Source organism: Delphinus delphis, chromosome 4, assembly GCF_949987515.2.
Source record: "Delphinus delphis chromosome 4, mDelDel1.2, whole genome shotgun sequence".
NCBI classification, from domain to species: domain Eukaryota; kingdom Metazoa; phylum Chordata; class Mammalia; order Artiodactyla; family Delphinidae; genus Delphinus; species Delphinus delphis.
In genome coordinates, this window is record NC_082686.1 from 10880473 (window position 1) to 10887926 (window position 7454).

At 40.6% G+C, this 7454-nt stretch overlaps 1 long non-coding RNA gene across 1 annotated transcript; it reads right to left on the minus strand.

Moving 5' to 3' along the window:
- Positions 1-318: 318 nt before the first annotated feature.
- Positions 319-4308, minus strand: LOC132423968 (uncharacterized). The gene is made up of 3 exons (XR_009519147.1): positions 4198-4308; positions 2388-2547; positions 319-453 (listed from the first exon to the last, which is right to left on the minus strand). It is a non-coding gene; the product is annotated as an uncharacterized lncRNA (long non-coding RNA).
- Between the last annotated feature and the right edge of the window lie 3146 nt (positions 4309-7454).

The window sequence follows — 7454 nt, forward strand, 5'->3', positions numbered from 1 at the left end:
ACGAGTCACTTATTGTTGGGGTGCAAATAGAGAGATAAATGACATCAGTAATTAAGTCTCAATCCCTCTTTGGTATACAGAGTCATTTGTCAGGCAATATTATTCAATTAATTAATTCTATTAGGGCTACCATACTTCCCCAAATCCAGCCATTCAACCATCAGCAAGGATAATTTGTATGGTACAAAAATAGAATGGTTAATAAATGGATATTGAACCCCCAAAGAAAGTATTTTAGCCACCACAGGAAACCTAGCTAGAAGCATTTGATTTGAGAACATGTAAAGTGCTCACAGCCAGCCATGTACTTCTTTCCATCAAGGATTGGACAAACATTCCGGCTATTTCTGAGTTCGAATGCCCAGAAGGAAAAAGGGGGACATCGGATTGGTCCAGCTCATCTTCTTGCACCATATCAGTAGTCATTGTCAAGGCCTCTGGTCAGCCGCCCATCTGTGGCCAGAGACGGAACAAGATGACATGAAATGTGACTATTAAGGGCCAATTCTAAGGACAATATGACGGGAGGGAACACTTCCAGAATAGGAGCTCCCAAACTGTGTGGTCAGTTGGTCTGCTTTCTGTCTTCTCTCTGCCCATCCATCTCTCACTGCTCACAAGTTAATTTTGTCTCCGTTGATGCTCGTGTTAATAAAAAGCAAGCCCACATTCTCTTTGATTCCCTCACTCTTTCTCCTCTCCTTTTCAACTCTTGCCAACTTGTCTCGGCATTCTTTACCTCCCTCCTAGTGAGAAATTTGACTTCAGAAAAAGATAAATTAACGGTCCAGAACCACGTTTAAGACAAATCTAATGAAAGGAATTAGTCTCATGACATTCTAAAGAGAAAGGCCAGCCACTCCGTTATAATCTTGACAAATCCCCATTTACCTCTTCATCCACCTCCAAATCAACCTTTCCTTCCACCACCAATATTAGCATAAAGAAAATACTATCCCTGTTTCATTTATTGCCCTATTCTGTTTTGATTGGTTTCTAATGCTACAGGTGCATCGTGATCTGCCCTATTTCATTGTGATGCAGCAATATTTCAGCTGGATCCAGGATTAAATACGCTGGCATGGGAACATATCTATCACTCCCAGGAAGACAGCTCATATTCCAAGCAGCTGACTTCCAAAGTCCAGAGCATAATCTGTAAGTTGGGTAGCTGCCTACACAGTCCTAGCCCCTTTCTGATCTCTTGGCTAATCAAGTAATCTTTTGTTCCCTAAGCCCATTCTCGGGGAAGGAGTGTGAAATCAATATTGAAGACCACCAAAGCTCGATAGCCAGGGTGTGAAGGGAAAGCCCCGGGGCCATGGTTTTCAAACTTGAGCCGGCATCAGAATCACTTGGAAGGCTTATCAGAACAGATTCCTCAAGATCTGGGGTGGGATCCAAGAAGTGGAATTTTTAACCTCCCTCATGTGGAAATGTGCCTTCAGAAAAAGATGGTCTCATCCAGGGGTCAGAAGTACTGTATTAGATCATACAGGTACAGGGAGGTAACTAGATTTTCAGAATCCCGAGTGTCCAGCCAACAACCTGGCTGATGCAAAGGCCACGCTTCCCTGGAATGGATCATGACAGAGGCAAAGAAGCCCTCCCTGACTGGGTCTCCTCCACTTTTACTTGTAGACAGACACCATGCCTAGAGTGAGATCAACAATTTCCTTCTAATAGGCCAGCATCACTTGCAGTTTTATAATTAGATCTAGTAATAGTGCAGAAGTCTACCAGGGTAGTGGGATTTCTGAATGTTTCTGCACTGTTTGGTTTTGTTCTCTGCTTCTCCTCGATGTCACACGTACTCACAGCTGTTCAACAGGCTTGACAAGGCTTGGGGATCTTCTCCTACTGTTCTTCGTGTAAGACTCAGGCACTCATGAACCTGTTAGAGCTGGATGGGGACCTGACAATTCTAATTTTACATGCCATGATTCCAATGGCCATCTGGTCCAGGGTTTCCCAGACTTCTCTTTGAACCCCCTTCACAGACATACAGAACCCAACCAATCCCTTAGCAATTCGTCTTCTGTCTTCATTCTAGTGTATCCTAGCATCTTACTATACCCTGTGTTCCCTACAGAAAGCAGAGCTTTTGTAAAGGAAGGTTATTTTGGAGAGTGGTCCCAGCAGACAGGAGTCAAGGGCAGGAGGGAGTGAAGGGGGGAAGGGGGGAGATAAGGTGGCCATGTGGTCTATCATGTCTCTGGCAAGGACCCTCTAAGAAGCTGTGTAGAATGCACATCAGAATTTTCAGCCTGATGGAAGAAAAAGAGAAGCTTTAACCCATAGACTCCTATTCCCTTTCGGAACGTTGTCACATGAAGTGCTGACACCCTCACAACTTCCAGGTTGCACACACATGTATATCAGCATACCGTCCCAGAGAAGGCCAGGGCTGAAAGGGAGACACAGGGTGCAGCTGAAACAAGGCACCATCGGGTTGCACCTGCACAAAGCTGGTTCCCCAGCAACAGCTGGCATCAAAGGTGGGCCAGAAGGTGAGAGACATGCACAGAAGATGTCCAAGATGGTGTACTATCAAAAAGAAGAAACTAGGAGTAAAAAAACATGTTTATATTTTATCCACATATATTATAAATCTCATATTAGTATAATCTTTAATATTCAGCATATTTAAACATTTAATTAAATGGGAGGATTAACATTGGATTTCAGGAGTGTGTCTAAAACCCAGAAACCTTCCAGTGTGCCTACATGCCCTATTTCTAGAAACTTGTACCATTTCTGCACCCAGTGTCACTAGGAAACACTGACTAAACAGTACGTTTTCTGATCACCACCATCAAGACCATCAGATACAAGGAGGAAGTGAATAAAAGAGTTACTTTGTGTTAGCTGTTTGGCACTCACATTAAAATATAGGTTTGGAGCATCAAAACTTGCTTTCATGACCTCATGTCTGAAATTCTTATATTTTGTGCTTAAAAAATCAACTAGTCGCTATTTATAATCACTTCTGTATGATCGTTTGTTCTTGATTAAGTGAAAACCAAATTTAGACATAATTGTCACTGTCTTTTCTTTCTGTAACACTGTTGCTGAGGTCCAGGGGCCTCTTCAGAGGGACAGATTTTGACGCAAAAAAGACCATCTTTAGATAAAGTGAACATTATCGTCAGGCAATTTACTGAATTATTAACATGAATTTCAGCATCTGTGTTGCTAATGCTTCTAGTCTTTAACAAATGATCCATTCAGGATATGGACCAAAGAACATATGGCGAAGAATAAAGGCCATTGGAAACCGTATCAATACCTCCGTTAGAAGCCTTGTGGTGGGAGCGGGGGATTCAGCTCCCCGTGAAATCGGCCGAGGCCACTCCAGAGCGAGCATGCTCAGTCGAGCCCCCCTCCCTGCCGCGCATGTGTACATGATACCCACCCGCGGGCTCTGAGATCGCTCTGACATGAAAAATAGAAGTATTTACATACTTTCTAAAAACTTTCTCTCACTGAAATTTTCAAAAATATACAAAGTATTAGAATAATGGGTCCTCAAATACCTCACCCACCTCGATTATGGGCAACCTTAAATACGTTTTCTTTTTTAAAAAATTTTAACAGGCATCATTTTTGCTTCTAAAGACAGGAAACCCGGGAAGATTTTCATGACCCCCTGAGGGTTTGTGACCTGCTGGTTCTTTGGTTCACTGACCTCGTTCAATCCTCTCTTTATACAAGGGAACGCTCTGCGTCTCCCATTCTCTCTGGCTATCTCTCATGCTTGCAGCCAATTAAGTGGACTCTGTCTATGATTTCAGCAATGGTGACATATAATCCCAGTGTTAAAGCATGGAATTTTCCAATGCAAGAAGCAGCAGAAAACGAAACGAGGAAACGTTGCCATGAGCAAAGGCTTCTCAACACAGTATCTCCAACTGCGCTACAAAGCAACCCAGCTTTTGGATGAAGAGAAAAAAAAAAAAATCTGACAATGGAGTGATTGTTCTCCCTCCACAAGCAATCCTACTATTTCTAACCCCTCCATGAGCTGTGCTGGCAAAGGCAGACATCGCTTAGGTCTTCCTCAAGTGGCCGGTAACCCCAAAGGCAAAGGGGAAGGGACCCATTGTTTCCAGGAAACCAAAAGCCCACGGCAGGATCGGAGCCACCACGACCTTTCCTCTCCAAACAAAGAGGGGGGATGAGCAAGGCGCTACTCACCTGTCTCATTTGTTCAAAGAACCCAAAGCCAGCAACATGGATCCGTTTCTTGCTTTTTGTCCAACCACTTGCCTACTACTAGAAAAACAACCGAGGTCTGCCAAGAATCTGCAATCTTCTGAATCTCAAAATAATGACTAGCCTATCCAGTGTTTCCATCCAAGGAATTGTTGGTTCCTATACAAGAAAACCCTTTGGGGTGAGAGTCAGGAGTCCAAGAAGGCATGTGGTTATTTTTTGCCACACTCTGGAAAGAAAGGGAAATCTATTTTTGACATCAGCTTTCGGATTTCAAATAACATCAGCCTGTAAAGCATACCTAATTTAAATGTTGCTTCCAAATTTTACTTTAAGGTTTTCTGGTCTCCTCTAAGCTATTGCTTCAAGCGCACACACACACTCTCACACTTACATTCTCTTTTCTTGGCATATCTGAGCAAAAGTTTTAGAATAGGATAAGGAATTAACACCCCCATTTCCATCTGACAACTTTCATCTTTAAAAAAATAACAATAAACAGGAGTGGAGAGTTTGATTGCTTCATTCAGACTAAAACGCTTCTAAGTCTGGTCATGGCATTCGAGGCAATGAGTCGTTAAAGAGTATGTTTATGAGCTATGATGGGAAAACGAGCTGCAGAGGGGTAAGAGGGAAGCAAAGGACTCATACAGTAGTTTTGGAATATTCCAGCAGGTGTGTGAGTCATTACATGTCAACCCTGAACTGAAGGCAGAGATCAAACATGAAGTTCACTGAGGGTTTGTGAAAACTAATAAGGATTGTAATATTGCTGACAACCTAATCACCCCATTTGTATACAGACACGAAAATGACTTCTCCATGTGAGGGCCCCTTGCTGGAAGGGAAAGCCAAGAATATACGTTTCATTGTTTTATAAAGAAAAAAAATAATATATATATATATATATATATTTCCAATATTCATGAAAGCATTTGCAATCCAGAGTTCAGCTAGCCTTTTAACTGAAAAACAGAAGGCTACACCAAAATGATTCCTAACATGAAAGAATGGAGTTGTTTTTGCCATTAACTCATTTCAAAGGCAAAGAAAATTACTTTTCTTCAGAGATGTTGGTTTTCATTGTTTATCCAAAGTAAAATAAAATTACAAAATGAAAGCAGCTTTCCCTGTCCTCCTCATCTCTGCTCTACCAGCCACCCACCTTCTCTGAACCTCTGGAGACTGTGGTGGATGCTCTGTTAGGCTACCACCTTATCTTCCTCTAGCCATTTGTGGACAGGTCTTCTCACCCCTGGCAGCCACCTTGACCTGTCATTGTAGCCCCCTACAGGGCTTTAAGTAGGAACTTAATCAGTGTTGTTGAGTGACTGAATTGAATGGATTTAGTAACTATAAGATTTAAGTCATGTTTGTCAAATTAACCTCTTTCAAAGAAAATAGGAGAGATGGAAGTGAAAGAAAATAAAAGCCACAGTTGAAGGTTTAGTATCAAATTTAGACATGGAAATAGTAATGCAAATATTAAACTAAAAAGAAACAGAGTTAGAACCCCTATTGGGTTCTATCGGGTGAGCAGCCTTGACAGTGTGCCTGGGAATGCTCGCTCTAGGACTGAAATTCCCACGTCCCAGGAGACCACCCAGTCCCAGGCAAACCTCGAAACAGTTGATCACCCTGCAGGCTATCAATGACTCTCAGAGACCAAAATTCAAATGTTGACTTAGTTGGAACTCAGCAAGATCTCAGAGAGCTCATCACAAATGCACGATACACCCTACCCACACCCCACCGTGAGTCTCCATCTCAACCCACTCCCGTTTATTTCCTTCGTTGCACTTTAAAAATGTGATTGTTTTTCTGTTTATTCATTTATTGTCTGCTCTCCCTACTTAATGTGAGCTCCATGTGGTCAAGGGAGTCCTCTAGCCTGTCTTCCACTGTAGCCCTAGAACATTTCCTGGCAGAGGACATTCAAGAAATGTGTCTTACATGGAAACAACCTAAATGTCCATCGACAGATGAATGGATAAAGAAGATATGGTATATATATATATATATATATATATATATATATATATATATATATATATATATATATATATAAAATGGAATATTACTCAGCCATAAAAATGACATAATGTCATTTGCAGCAATATGAATGGACCTAGACATTATCTTACTAAGTCAGTCAGAAAGAGAAAGATAAATATCATATGATCTCACTTATATGTGGAATCTAAAATATGACACAAATGAACTTATCTACAAAACAGAAACAATCTCACAGACATAGAAAATAAACTCGTGGTTGCCAAGGGGGAGGGAGGGTGGGGGAGGGATGGAATGGGAGTTTGGGATTAGCAGATGCAAACTATTATATACAGAATGGATAAACAACAAGGTGCTACTGTATAGCACAGGGAACTATGTTCAATATCCTGTGATAAACCATAATGGAAAAGAATAGGAAAAAGAATATATATATATATATATATATATATATATATATATATATATATATATATATATATATATATATATATATATATATATATATATATATATATAACTGAATCACTTTGCTGTACAGTAGAAATTAACACAGCATTGTAAATCAACTGTACTTCAAAAAAATAAATTTATAAAAAAGAAACATGTCTTAGGGGCAGAACTCTCCCAGATCATGGAATCTAACAAAATTGCTGTATTCTACTGATTCTAAGATATACAGTTTTGCAAAATTTAACATCTCTGGAATCCGGTGCATCTGAGTCAATGGTGCCTTTCAAAAGCCATCAGCCACCTGGCAGTCATGACATGGAGGCCATGGCCTTTGTGTATGCATTCACTTGGTCATAGCTGTTTACACTGTCCTCACTTCAGCTGAGGTATGTGCATCTGTTAACTTGTGCACTTAACTGTCATTCAGAATGTCGTCAAAAAAATTTTCACTATGATTCAGCATTGAAATGACAAGCTATTTTGTACTCAGAAAGGCACAGAAGCCAAGCAGTAGGATGTCAATGTGATATTAGTGAAGAGTACTTGTCATAGAGGAATGATCATAAGTCCACATTTTCTTGTAAAGGAACAACCAAGTACCTTAGAATCCGCAGGAAGGAAGATACCCACAAAGTCAGGGAAGCTGTGTTACTTTCTATTATCAAAATATTTGCTTCATTGCCAAATCCTTCAGAAGAGATGAAAATTAATTTCAAAGGAATCTGATATGATTGATTCATATGTCTCTCGGGACTGTTGTTAAAGGCACCTGT